Source organism: Triticum aestivum, chromosome 7B (genome assembly GCF_018294505.1).
Source record: "Triticum aestivum cultivar Chinese Spring chromosome 7B, IWGSC CS RefSeq v2.1, whole genome shotgun sequence".
In the NCBI taxonomy this organism is placed as follows: domain Eukaryota; kingdom Viridiplantae; phylum Streptophyta; class Magnoliopsida; order Poales; family Poaceae; genus Triticum; species Triticum aestivum.
Genome location: NC_057813.1, coordinates 123,476,436 through 123,490,749, shown reverse-complemented (window position 1 = coordinate 123,490,749; position 14,314 = coordinate 123,476,436).

Genomic DNA, 14,314 nt, shown 5'->3' with positions numbered 1-14,314 from the left:
ATCCAAACCCCCCTGCAACACTCACTGATCATCCAGAGGCAGCATCAATCGGCTTCAGTTAGCAGCAGTAGCGAAGGAATCACTCGGGTTTAGTAATGTGTAGCCTATAGTGCAATCGCTCGGGTTCAGTTAGGCGACGCCTCGCTCGGGTTCAGTTAGAGCCCAATGCCTCGCACACACGCACGTACATGTACGAGAGAAACGTGCATCGCTCAGCCCCCGACCACCCACCGTAACCGGGTACTCCCCGAAATTTTCCTCGCCCTCGCTTCTACCATGGTTTTTTCGTCATGGACGGCCCAAAGAATATCATGCAGTTGTGTCTCCGGCCCGCCCAGGACGAAAAACCCATTTTTTGTCATGATTGTTTGTCATAGAAGTAGGATCCCACCACATCTATGATGATACCGGGTTTTGTCACAATTATCATCATAGAAGTGTCATAAGTATGACAGAAAAAATTCCTTCGACCCAAAATGTTGCGGATGTGTCTTTTTTTTGTAGTTGGACAGGAGGGGACTACTGTGCCACCGCTAGTTCCTCAGGCGCCTCAAGCTGCTACTCCATAGATGTCGATCTACGCCAAACCCCCTCCGTTTCTAGTTGGTTCTACTCAAGCTATGATGCAGGCAGGAGGGCAGATGTTTGGATATCAAGGAGGCTGGAACCCTCAGATGCAACAGTTGCAGCAGATGCCACAATGGGTGAATCAGCAGCAGTTTCCCTTCCAGTACCTGCCTCCTACTCAGGTTTTTCCCCAGCAATTCAGCCCGCAGATGCAGCAGGTTCAGTTTGGAGGGAGTGGGTCATCTACTAGAGGAAGTGTGCAAAACAGCCAAGCAGAGTCTAGCAAGAACAAGAAGAAGAAGAACCAAAAGACTAAGCAGGCAGCTGCCACTACTGCTAGTGATGAATCCTCCTCCTTCAATGTCGATCTTAATTTCATCGGGGCGATCTGTCACAACTGTGGTCTCCCAGGTCACTTTGTGGGCATGTGTTCCATACCAAAAGTGTGTTTCATCTGCAAGACTCCTAACCACCACATGGATATATGCCCTACTTGGTACAAACCCTACCCTGCTGCTATGTACTGGGGGAGTGCTAATAATGGTTCAGATTTTTTCCATATTGAGACAGGTGGCAAGGAGAACTGTGAGTGGCTAAACTTTGGAAATGTTGGACTAGTTTTAATTGAGAAAGGTGAGATCACTGAGAAAGAGCTGGGCCTTTACTTCTCTGATATGTGGAAAACCAACTAGCCCTGGCAAATCAGAAGATATGATGGAAAAAAATTATTGTCAGGTTTCCTCCTAACAAGAAGATCAAAGATTTGGTAGAATACCCTTCCATCAATTTGATGAAAGAAGGTGTAACTATTTCTTTCAGTGACTGGAATGGGGAAATGCCAGCATGTGACACTTTGGAGGAAACTTGGATTGTGATTGAAGGGTTGCCTCCTAAATGGATATCCTGGAACATTATAGCTCAAATTTCTACTATGCTGGCAGTCCTTGTCAATGTTGATTGGCACACTATCTTCAGGAGCTTCTATGAGAAGGTGAGGATTCAGGTAGCTGTGAGAGACTGCTAAGATTCCAAGAGACAGAATGGTGGAGATACATGATGAGCTGCATTTGCTGCAGTTTACTGTGGAATCAAAGGTTGTTAGTGGTCATGAGTCAGATAATCCCTCAGGACCTAATAATAACCATCCGTCCCAAAACAAGCACACTGAGGAAGAATTTGATTCAAGTGGAGATGATCTACTTGGAGAAGATATGGATACTGGAAATAGCAACAAGATTACAAAAAACATACAGCAAAACATTGGGTTCAATGGAGCCAGGACTATGCAGAAGTGCTCTACACCTGCTCCCAGAGATAATGAAGAAAAGGTAGTCTCCTCCAATTTCCTGGGTGCACCTATGACCAAAAGCTACCTTGAGGTAGTGAAAAAGAGACATAATGATTCCATGGGCACCCCTCTCCTGAATCAATTTGAAGCTGTTGTTGACAAGCCTATTTCCTAGAAGTGCACTAACACTTAGCATAAGTGGGGGCCTGTGGTGGCCTCCAGGACTATTACCAGGACCAAGAAAGATAACATACCAGCTCTTCAAAAAGCCCAGGAATTGAAGCAAATTAAAAACCTGGAAAAACCTATTATTAGAAAAGGTACTCATAACTCTTTTGCTTGCCTTGATGATTCTCTACTTATTAAAACTACAGAGTGCTCAGGTATTAATTTGGGCAATAGCAGAGATAATATTAGAGACAACATTAACAATATTAAGCAGATTGAGTTAGACAGACTTGCTAAATTTAATTCTGAAAATCCTGCTATTTTTCTTCCTACTAGTATAGATATTACTAGTGAGGAATTTAGTGTTGATATTGACAATCCAGGAAATGATATTGAGACAGAAATAGGGACACATATGAATGTACTCCCTACTTCAGACTCTCCTTGGATTGCGGTCAATAGGAAATCCCACTCTTGTAAAGGGAGAAGGAAAATTGATTTTAATAATAAATGTTAGGTATCTTTTGGAACATTAGAGGGTTAAACGGCCCCAATAAAGTTGATAAACTGAAAGAGCTCATTAGAGCCAATAGTCCTGACTTTATTTGTATTTCTGTATCCAAGAAAGAAGTGTTTACTCTTCTCCAGCTTTAAGCTTTTGATCCTAGATCTGACTTCCAATGGAAATGGCTCCCTGCAATTAACACTACAAGGGGGATTTTAATTGGATGTAAGGTGGATCTGTTTGAAATAGTCCTATGTGATATACATAATTTTAGTATTTCTTGCTTGCTTAAGAATAAACATGATCTCTCTATTTGGAGACTTATTACTGTTTATGGTTCTGCCTACGACCAGTTTAAAATGGATTTTATCAATGAACTTCACTCCCTACTAACTAACTGGTCAGGGCCCACCCTAGTTGGAGGTGATTTCAATCTTATTAGAGAAGCTGATGAGAAAAGCACTGGTGTTATTAATCAACACTGGGCTGACCTCTTTAATGACTGGATTAATAGATTTATTCTCTTAGAGCTAAAGATAAATGGGAGAAAGTACACATGGGGTAATAACCAGGACAATTTAGTGATGGCTACTATAGATAGAGTGTTTATGTCCACTGATTGGGCCTCTACTTTCCCTGGTGTGCTCCTTAAAGCACTGCCTAGATTAGGGAGTGATCGCACTCCTCTTGTGATTAATACATGTGGTTTCTCCATTCCCAAAGACAAGCACTTTAGGTTTGAGAAGTGGTGCTTGGAAGTAGAAGGGTTTAGAGATGTTGTGTTCAAGGCTTGGACTGCTAAATGCCCCTTCAAAAAGGCAGTAGATGTCTGGCAGTTCAAGATCAGAAACTCCAGAAAAGCCATTAAAGGGTGGATGGCCAATTATGAGTCTGAACAGAACAGGAACAAACAAGCCCTGGTGGCTGAATATAACTGTCTAGATATTTTTCCTGAATCCAATCCTCATTCTCCTAATACTAACAGAAGGATCAAAAAGTTTGCAGGGGATCTGGAGGAAATCTGGAGGAAAGAAGAAATCAAGGCCAGGCAAAGATCCAGAGAAAAAGACATTCTAGAAGGAGACTTGAATGCTGGCTACTTTAAAGCTGTAGCTAACCAAAAGAGGAGAAAGAAGCAAATCATGGCACTTGAAGGAAATGAAGGTACTGTAACTGACCCTGAAGGTATCATGAGTGTTTCTATGAATTACTACAAAACCCCTTTTGGTTTCCAAGATAAAATTAACATCAACTTAAAAGATGACTTTTGGGAAGATGGAGAGAAGGTAACTAATGCACATAATTGCATTCTTGGCACCCCCTTCTCTGAAAAAGAAATTAAGGATGATGTATTTGGCTCATATGCTGAAGGAGCTCCTGGCCCAGATGGCTTTCCTTTCTTATTTTATCAGCAATTTTGGGACCTTATAAAAGGTGACTTAATTGCTCTGTTTCATGATTGGGAAAAAGGTGATCTAGACCTATATAGACTTAACTTTTCCCTACTTACTTTAGTCCTTAAAGAGGCTGATGCCACTAGAATGGAAAATTTTAGGCCTCTTGCTATGATCAACTGCAGCTTTAAAGTTTTTGCTAAATGTGCCACTAATAAGTTTGGCCCTATCTGCAAAGATCTAATCTCTCTGAACCAGACAACCTTTATAAAAGGCAGATTTATAGCTGAGAGCATTATCATAGGACATGAGATTATTCATTCTGTTCACTCCAATAAACAATCTGGTTTTGTGTTTAAATTAGATTATGAGAAAGCTTATGACATGATCAATAGAGAATTTCTGATGGACATGATGCATAAGAGAGGTTTTAGTTCGAATTGGATGAGGAAAGTTAGATCCCTTCTTTACAAAGGCTCTGTTTGAGTTAATATAAATAATAGGAACAGTGATTTCTTTATTGCTGGTAAGGGAGTGAGACAAGGGGACCCTTATTCCCCGCTGCTTTTTAACCTGGTGGCTGATGTCTTTACTAGAATTCTAGTAAAAGCTTCCAGGAATAATATTCCAGAGGGGCTTTTCCCTAGATCCAATCCAGCTGGTGTCATTAGTATGCAATACGCTGATGACACTTTGCTTTTCCTTAGTAATAACGATTCTCACGCCAGAAACCCTAAATGGTTACTTTCCTGTTTTGAACAATTATCTGGTGTGAGAATTAATTTCCACAAATGTGATCTCGTGCCCATCAATATAAATGAGGGTGATTGTCGGTGTCAAAACCGGCGGATCTCGGGTAAGGGGTCCCGATCTGTGCCTCTTAGGCTGATGGTAACCGGAAGCAAGGGAAACAATGTTTACCCAGGTTCGGGCCCTCTCGATGGAGGTAAAACCCTACTTCTTGCTTGATTAATATTGAAGATATGAGTAGTACAAGAGTAGATCTACCACGAGATCATAGAGGCTAAACCCTAAGAGCTAGCCTATGATGGTATGACTGTAATTGTGATCGGCCTTCTAAGGACCATCCTCTCCGGTTTATATAGACACCAGAGAGGGCTAGGGTTTACATGGAGTCGGTTACAAGGAACGAAATATAATATCCGAATCACCAAACTTGTCTTCCACGCAAAGGAGAGTCCCATCCGGACACGGGCCGAAGTCTTGAGTCTTGTATCTTCACGCTTCAATAGTCTGGACGATGAATATAGTCCGGCTTTCCAGATACCCCCTAATCCAGGACTCCCTCAGTAGCCCCTGAACTAGGCTTCAATGACGATGAGTCCGGCGCGCAGTCTTGTCTTCGGCATTGCAAGGCGGGTTCCTCCTTCCGAATACTCCAAGGTTATTATCGAACACGTAGGCTGTGTCCGGATCTGCAAAATGATCTTCACATACCACCATAGAGAGAATGATACTTCAACTGACACCTTTTTAAACGACGTGACATGTCCTTACGGTCAGGTTATTACTCGAACCGTTTTTCCACAACCAGCCACATCGCGTATTGCGAGGCGGTTTCCTTGACACGTCTTGTCGAAGCAGAGATCGTGTCCCCTTATCACGAGATTCTCATCAATACGGGTATGGGTAATCCCCCCGTGCCATCAATTGTGGCGCTTGGGAAGTAAGCGATTCTCAATAGACTAGTGGGGAGGTGCACCGCTTGCGTCGCCTCTATAAAGGGATAAGAGTTCCCCATTCTTACCCATGCCTTCTTCCTCCTCTGCCCACTCTTGCCTTCTCGAGCTCCAGCGCCCTAGTCCAAGTCTTCTCTGCACAGTTAAACATGTCCGGAGTAGGAGGTAAATGGGTGGCATCCACCATGAAGGAGAAGAATATCGGAAGTCTTCGGGCGGCTGGATACTTGGCCGCACACATAGCGTACCGGCTACTAGACGAAGGGCAGGTCATTCCAACTCCAGGACCCCACGAGAGGGTCGTGTTCCTTGCCCACTTCGTCCGTGGACTGGGGTTTCCACTCCACCCCTTCGTCCGCGGGCTCATGTTCTACTACGGGATAGATTTCCATGATCTAGCCCCGAACTTCATCCTCAACATCTCAGTGTTCATCGTCGTATGCAAGGCTTTCCTCCGCATCAAGCCTCATTTCGGCTTGTGGCTGCAAATCTTCTGCGTGAAGCCGAAGATCGTGAGCGGCCAGCAAGCGGAGTGCGGAGGAGCCATGGTGGGCAAGATGCCTAACGTCACCTGGCTCGACGGCTCCTTTGCGGAAACCGTGAAGGGGTGGCAATCGGGGTGGTTCTACATCATCGAGCCGTGCGATGCCGACTGGGCGGCGGCCCCCGAGTTCCGATCTAGAACCCCCATGCAGCTCACCTCTTGGGAACAGAAGGTCCTGTCCTGGGGCAAACCTGCAGAGCTGACCGGACTCATAAACTGCATCAAGGGCATGAAGGACAAGAACATCAAGCTTGTCAACATGATCCAGGTCATGCTCGTTCGTCGGATTCTGCCGTGCCAAAGGCGGGCATTCAATCTGTGGGAATTCGTCCCGACCGAACACTAGACGCTCCAGAGGCTCTATGGCATGAAGCACAAAAACGCGTGGAAGGTGTTATTCAAGGCCTCCGAAGTACCTCCTCTCATATCCGAGGACCGTGGGCTCCATGCCGCATGGCATCCTATTCAGGTGAGTTCTCAGGATGCCACCGAGTTCGGTTCTTCCCAATATATTCGTGGGTAGCCCTAAGTGATAGTGTATATTTGTCCAGGATTATGTGGAGACAGCGGAGCGGATTGACTGTCCGGCTCCGCTGCCAGAAAGCCTAGCTAATGCTCTCCTGACGGAGATGCTGGTCCCGGTGCCCTACAAGGGGCCGGAGAAGAAGGCCGATAAGAAGGCCCTGGGGATCCGAAAGGGTCTCCGATGTAAGGCTGCGCCAAAAGCCTCGTCCGAAGAGGATGAGGAATACTCCTCCCCTGAAGGGGATGGAGAAGAAGAAGAGGAGGCCGCCCCATCCGGAAAGAATGGGGGGCCTGAGAGGGCGGACCAGGGGACCAAGAGAGGCCCCTGGCGCAAGGCCATCATATCCTCGTCGTCTGACGACGACGAGGCAGATTCCTCCCGCGGAGGCAGGGGGAAGCAAGAAGAAACTCCACCTCCCCGTATTGGGAGGGAGAAAAAGAGGAAGGCCGCCCCGGTGGGGGAGACTGGGACGTCCAAGAAGGGAAAGGTGTCCCTTCCAGACAACTCCGCCCCCGCCGCCGATAGCGAGGAGGGGTGGCTGCCCAGGAAGAAGCCCCTAGTGAGATCGTAAGTATCCGCACTCCATCGTAATTTTGCTTCGTAGTTTTGTTATAACGCCGAACTTGTATGCAGTCCGGCCAGGGCCCATCCTGAGATGTCGTCTTCGGATGGGTCCTTGAGTGAGTCAGACGGCCACTTCTCCTCGGCCTGCGGATGACACGGAGGTGTTGTCACAAAGGCTCCCCGAGCGGGGGGAGGTGGATCTACAGTCGCCCCAAGGCGGCATTCCAAACGTCGGACACGTGTGGTTCAAGATCCCCGCGGATCGTGTTGGTGAGAGCCGCAGTAAGCCGGACTCTCAGCCGAACACCGTTCCGGAACCTCCCGTGGTTCCGGACTCAGGCAAACAGCCCCTCGTTAAGAAGGGCGAGCCGTCTGTGCCGAGTACTTCCGCTATGCCCGAGGCGTCGGATCGTTTGCTGGAAGCACTTCGCGGCGCCTCCATAGATGAAGAGCACCGTACTCTCATGAGTGCGGTGATTCAGAAGGTTTTGTCCGCCAAGAGCGGACTAACCGAAGCCGGCACCAGCCTCCTAACAGGTTTTGAGGTAAGTAGTAAAAATGTATGAAATTACCACCCGATAGGTGGTAGCCCCTGATACTCTGTTTGGTGTTCGGAAGGAAAAACCAAACGGAGGGTCAATTATAATCCGCAGGAGTTTAACAATAAGTTTGAATTTGAATAAGCAGGCTGTGCTGCTTGCCGTTGTGGTCCGTACGGCCGAGATCGCCGGACTGAAACAGGACCTGGAGCAGGCGCAAGGAGAGCTCGACCTCACGAGGAGGCAGCTCGAAGAGAGTAAAGGTGAATGATTCCCGTCTCTTATATAATGAATGGTAGATAAAATTTGATTATGCTAACGACGAAGCATCGTGACAGAGACCACCACCGAAGTGGTGTCTCTCAAGAAAGCGTTGTCCGAGGCCGAACACAAGGCGGCCTTGGAATGCAAAGAGCGCAAAAAGCAAGAAGCCCGAGTGGGCGAGGTACAAGAAGAGCTCCAGGAGCTCGGCAAAAAGTTCGAGCCCGTGGACCATGAGCTTAAGGCAAAAGAGGCCAAGCTTGCAAGGGCCCTTGCAAGTATAAAAGATGCCAAGGCCGAAGCTGAGAAGGCACAGCAGGAGATCCAGGAGGCCAAAAAGATAATGGCGGGTAAGAAATTCTTTATGCAAAGCAAACATGTGGAGGAGGCGTTTCTTTTACTTATCCGAGTCCGGAGCTCTCCAGAGGCATTCATAGATTTGCCACGCAGCGTATCAGACGCCGCGGAGTTCTACCGTGCCCGGGAGGGGAGCTCAACGGAGAAGTTGTTCTGGTCCCAGTATGCTGGGGCCAAACATTCACACACCTCTGAGTGACCAACTGAAGCAGTTGGTCGAACTCCACAAGGCGGCCGAAGTGGCTATGAAGGATTTCATAGTCCGGATGTGGCCTGGTGAGCCCCTGCCCACCAGCTACTTTGGCCTGATCAAGCGGATGGTGAATGCCTGTCCGCGACTGGAAGTCATCAAGCGATCCGTTTGCATTGAAGGTGCCCGCCGGGCCCTTGCCCGTGCGAAGGTGCATTGGGGCAAGGTGGATGCGGAGAAGCTGGTGAAGGACGGGCCGCCAGAGGGCAAGCCGCATCGCATTCACGAGAAGTATTATGATGGCGTTATGAAGGGTGCTTGTCTCGTGGCCGATGAATGTACCAAGGTCATAATTTTTGATGAATTCACTTCTGTCATGTTTGTAGTTTAAAGACGAAGTTACTTGCGCTATGTAGCGCTTTTGTTATTTAAAATATTGCCTTCTATGCGGCTGTTTATCAAATTCTGAAAGTAGGCCAGTCGTCGGCTTCCGCCCCCATGTAACTAGTACTGGGGTGTTCGTGGAAAACCCGGACACTCTTTATCCAAATGTTTGGTCCCTTAAGGAGGTGTCCAGCACAGCGAACAAGGCAATCGGACTATGCGGCTTTATAACCTTCACTTAGCCATAGAAGTCTACAATTTTAAATTTCGGCGAAGCCCCTAGAATCTGGAAGGCCGAATTGGGGCGCTATATACGCCTAGATCGGACGAAGCTGAATTATCGCCTAAAGCGGAAAAATCTTTAAGGATTTTAAGACCTCTCGAACAGCGACCAGCTCTCGCCACATCATGCCGGTCAGTTTTCGGCTTTCTCTACTGTGGTGCTCGTCCGGAAGAACCAGGGCACAATCGCAGTAGTTCTCCCTGCGCTACCTTAGCCAATATAACGGAACGTAAGGCACCAAAACAAGGGAGCCGGGCTATCCCAACTGTAGACCCAAGACATGATTCGAAGCTGATGCATATAATGCTATAAGTTCGGGCTGCCGCACTATTGAAAGTGTTCGGACTTTTCTTACTATATTATGGGGCACCATAAGAAGCCCCTGGCAAACTAAGCGTACCAAAGTGTACGGATGCAAAATTAAATAGACATTTGTAAGAGAAATGCTCAAATAAGAATAATAAGCCGACACTGTATATGATCTCCCATTGATGAATAATACGTTTAGGCGTATGTTTACAATGAATGCATTAAGCGGAGATAAATAGGATTATTTGACATACCCTATCCAGAGGCAGGCTGCGTACAGATAGATAAAGTAGGTATAACGATCGTAAATAGATTCCACCTGGGTATTTCCTTCTGTGCGCAAAGCCTGTTGCCTCCTTGGTTTTCTCTCCTATGTAAGTCCGACAATCCGACTCTTCTGGAGAAGCTGCACTAAAGCAATGACCTTAAAGGTAAAAAGGAAGGGTTATGAAGCAATATCGTACTGTTGACTGGGCCACTGCTACGCCTCCGCTTGTGCCCATGGTATTTTGAGTGCGTAATTGTGTACGCGTGGCATGGATGCTGCTTTGATGGGATTTGAGCGGAGGCCGGACTGCTAGTCATGCTCTTGGCGTGCCTGCTGATCCTATTGCGGGGTGTTCTGCCCTCGCTTGACGGAACTGAGGTTGTCGTCGCCGGATTGGTGGTTTGATGGAGGAGGCCGCATTGTACTTCTGCCGCAAGGGCTGCAATATGCTCTTCTGTACGGAGAGAGCGGTCCATATTTCCGTTGACTGTTATGACCCCGCGCGGGCCTGGCATCTTGAGCTTGAGGTATGAATAGTGTGGTACCGCATTGAATCTAGCAAATGCGGTTCGTCCGAGCAGTGCATGGTAACCACTACAGAAAGGGACAATGTCGAAGATTAGCTCTTTGCTTCAGAAGTTATCCGGAGATCCGAAGACCACTTCCTATGTTATAGAACCCGTACAACGGGCCTCTACTCCTGGAATTACACCTTTAAAGGTGGTTTTGGTGGGCTTAATCCTTGAAGGATCGATGCCCATTTTGCGCACTGTGTCCTGGTAAAGCAGGTTCAGGCTGCTGCCGCCGTCCATAAGGACTCGCGTGAGGTGGAATATGTCGATGATTGGGTCTAAGACCAATGCGGCCGAGCCGCCATGACGGATGCTAGTAGGATGATCCCTACGATCAAAGGTGATCGGACAAGCTGACCATGGGTTGAATTTGGGGACGACTGGCTCCATTGCGTAGACGTCGTCCCGTAGTGCTCGCTTCTGTTCCCGCTTGGGGATGTGGGTGGCGTAGATCATGTTGACCGTTTTCACCTGGGGGGCAAATTTCTTCTGTCCCCCATGTTCGGACGCCTGGGCTCCTCGTCATCGTCGCTGTGCAGCCCCTTGTCCTTGTTTTAGGCGTTTATTTTGCCGGCATGTTTAAATACCCAGCAGTCTCTATTGATGTGGTTGGCTGGCTTTGTCCGGGGTGCCATGAATTTGGCACGAGCGCTCCAGTATACGGTCTAGACTAGACGGTCCCTGATTGTTTCTTTTGAATGGCTTCTTCCTCTGACCGGATTTGGATCCGCTGAATCCGGCATTGACCACCATGTCTTCGGTGTTGTCGCCATTATTCCGTCGCTTGTGTCTGTTGCGCCATAGCTTGCCATTATTGCCCCGGACATCTGAAGTGCCAGAATGTGGCATAGTGCTACTGCGAGCCAACCAGCTGTCTTCGCCCGCGCAAAGCGGGTCATTACTGTCGTGAGAGCTGCCATGGACTTGGGTTTCTCCTGGCTGAGGTGTCGGGCGAGCCACTCGTCACGGATATTATGCTTGAAGGCCGCCAGGGCTTCAGCGTCCGGACAGTCAACTATTTGGTTCTTTTTAGTTAGGAACCGAGTCCAGAATTTCCTGGCTAATTCTCCGGGCTGTTGAGTAATGTGGCTCAAGTCATCGGCACCCGGAGGTCGCACATATGTGCCTTGCAAGTTGTCAAGAAATGCGTCTTCCAGGTTTTCCCAACTGCCAATGGAATTTGCAGGCAGACTGTTTAGCCAGTGTTGGGCGGGTCCTTTGAGCTTGAGGGGAAGATACTTGATGGCATGTAGATCGTCTCCACGGGCCATGTGAATGTGGAGAAGGAAATCTTCAATCCACACCGCGGGGTCTGTTGTGCCGTCGTATGATTCAATGTTTACGGGTTTGAACCCTTCTAGGAATTCATGATCCATCACTTCATCGGTGAAGCAGAGGGGGTGTGCGGCACCTCTGTGCCGGGCTATGTCGTGGCGCAGTCCGGCTGCGTCTGACTGGTTATATTCGGCCTGGCCGGATTTGCTGTTAGTGTATCCGGTATGACGGTCATCATCATGTGCTGTGGCGCGCCCTCGTGATCCGTAGATCGATCTTGGTTGTCCTGCGGCGTTATCTAGTTTATCGCGCAGGTCCTGAGTATTGCCCCGGGCCATAGTAAACTGGCGCGGGGGTGCGGGCTGGTATTCGGGCGGATATGCTGTTTTATCCCGACCTCGAGGCGGTCGGTCAGCCGTCTGGCGCTCGAGTCCATATTCCTCGGCTGTCAGGACTTCTGTCCATCTATCTGTGAGCAGGTCTTGATCAGCTTGAAGCTGTTGCTGCTTCTTCTTCAGGCTTCTCGCAGTGGCAATAAGCCGGCGCTTGAAGCGCTCCTGCTCTAAGGGGTCTTCGGGCATGCCGAACTCGTCATCGCCGAGGCTAATCTCGTCTTTGGAGGAAGGCATGTAGTTGTCCTCCTCCGGATACCCGTTCGTCGCCCGTTCGTCTGGGCTGTCCTGCCCATCTTCCTGCTCGGCCTACTCGAAGGCGGGCTGTTCGGGTTGTATTCATCGTCTGCACCGTCCGGATTGTTGTCGTCTCCGGTGCCGGTATTGCCTTGGCGGGGCTTGGAGCGGCGCTGGCGACGCCCATGCTTTGCTTTTTTCTTGGAGGGGTTATCCTCCGTTGCCTCATCGCCATTAGTTTCTTTCGGAGTGTCCACCATATATATATCGTATGAAGAGGTGGTTGTCCACCGCCCTGTGAGCGGTGGCTCCTGTACGTCTCCTGCATCGTCATCCATACCGTCGATGTCTTCGAAGTCGAAGTTAAGCACGTCGGCTAAATCATCGACCGTGGCAATTAAGTGGGTGGTGGGTGGGCAGCGAATTCCTTGGTCACCTGCTTCACACTCAAGCCGAACATAGTTCGGCCCAAAGTCTCCTGACAAAGAGAGAGACTTCAATGAGGTCAGCATGTCACCGAAGGGCGAGTGCTGAAAGATGTCCGCAGCGGTAAACTCCATTACCGGAGCCCAACCTGGCTCGGCTGGCTCGAGAGTGTGCGGACCTGAACCAACAACCAGATATGACTCCGAGGGCCCAGGGTTACAGGCCTCCACAGAGGTGAGACCTGTGTTCGGCTCCACCACCGATGATATGCGGTCTGCGGGGCGGAGTCTACCCCTTCGTCCTTGGGCAACGCAACCTTTTCCGGATTTAGATCCGGGGCTATTGCAGGGATGATGTTCCGAGCATTCTCCGACAGCAGGACTAGGCCATGCTCGTCGTCACTGTCCGGCGCTCCTGGCACATGACCGAATCCGTCGAAGATCAAGTCTCCGCGAATATCCGCCATGTAGTTCAAGTTTCCAAACCTGATCTGGTGGCCAGGGGCGTAGCTGTCGATCTGCTCTAGATGACCAAGCGAATTGGCCCGTGGTGCGAAGCCGCCGATCACAAAGATCTGTCCGGGCAGAAAAGTCTCGCCCTGGACAGTGTTGTTGGCAATTGAAGACGCCATCAAGCCTCAAAGCGACGACACAGAGGAATTCTCAATGAAAGCACCAATGTCGGTGTCAAAACTGGCGGATCTCGGGTAGGGGTCCCGATCTGTGCGTCTTAGGCTGATGGTAACAGGAAGAAAGGGACACAATGTTTACCCAGGTTCGGGCCCTCTCGATGGAGGTAAAACCCTACTTCCTGCTTGATTAATATTGAAGATATGAGTAGTACAAGAGTAGATCTATGTCGTGGTATTCTCACGGGGGGGTGCAAGACGACATATGCCACAAGGTGGCTTCGTGTGAGGGCAAGACTGCTGCCGGAATATCCAGGGACGGGTATGCGAGTAGCACGCGCTAGTTTACCCAGGTTCGGGGCTCTCCGGAGAGATAACACCCCTACTCCTGCATGTCTGAGTATATCTGGTATATCTGGTACAGAGTGCTCCTGGAGCTGTATCTGAGGTCAGTGCCATAGGCATCTGGCATCTGGCCTCGTATACGCATATGAGCATAGATGTGTGTGTGGCCGCATGTGCTTGAGCATGCATGCGTGAGTGTGTGGGAGAGTGAGTCCATCCTGGATGGATGGATGGGTGCCCATATATATAGGCATAGCTAGCTTAGGAAGTAAGCTAAGTGGTGGCATGGGCAAGGCATGGTGGGGTGTCATCCTTGTCCCCTGGATCACTTCATAAATAGTGCCAGGGGACAAGTGACACTGTACATGATGGCTGGGGTGTCACGTGAACAGTGTCGGGTACGGTCGTCACGTCGGGGTCGCGTCGGGCTGCAGTCGGCAGTCGGCTGGTTGGCGTAGTCGGCAGCCCGCAGTCGGCCTGGGCGGCCGGGGAGTCGGCAGCCAGCAGTCGGCCTGGTGGTGCAGTCGGCAGCCCGCAGTCGGCCTGGGCGGCCGGGGAGTCGGCAGCCAGCAGTCGGCCTGGTGGTGCAGTC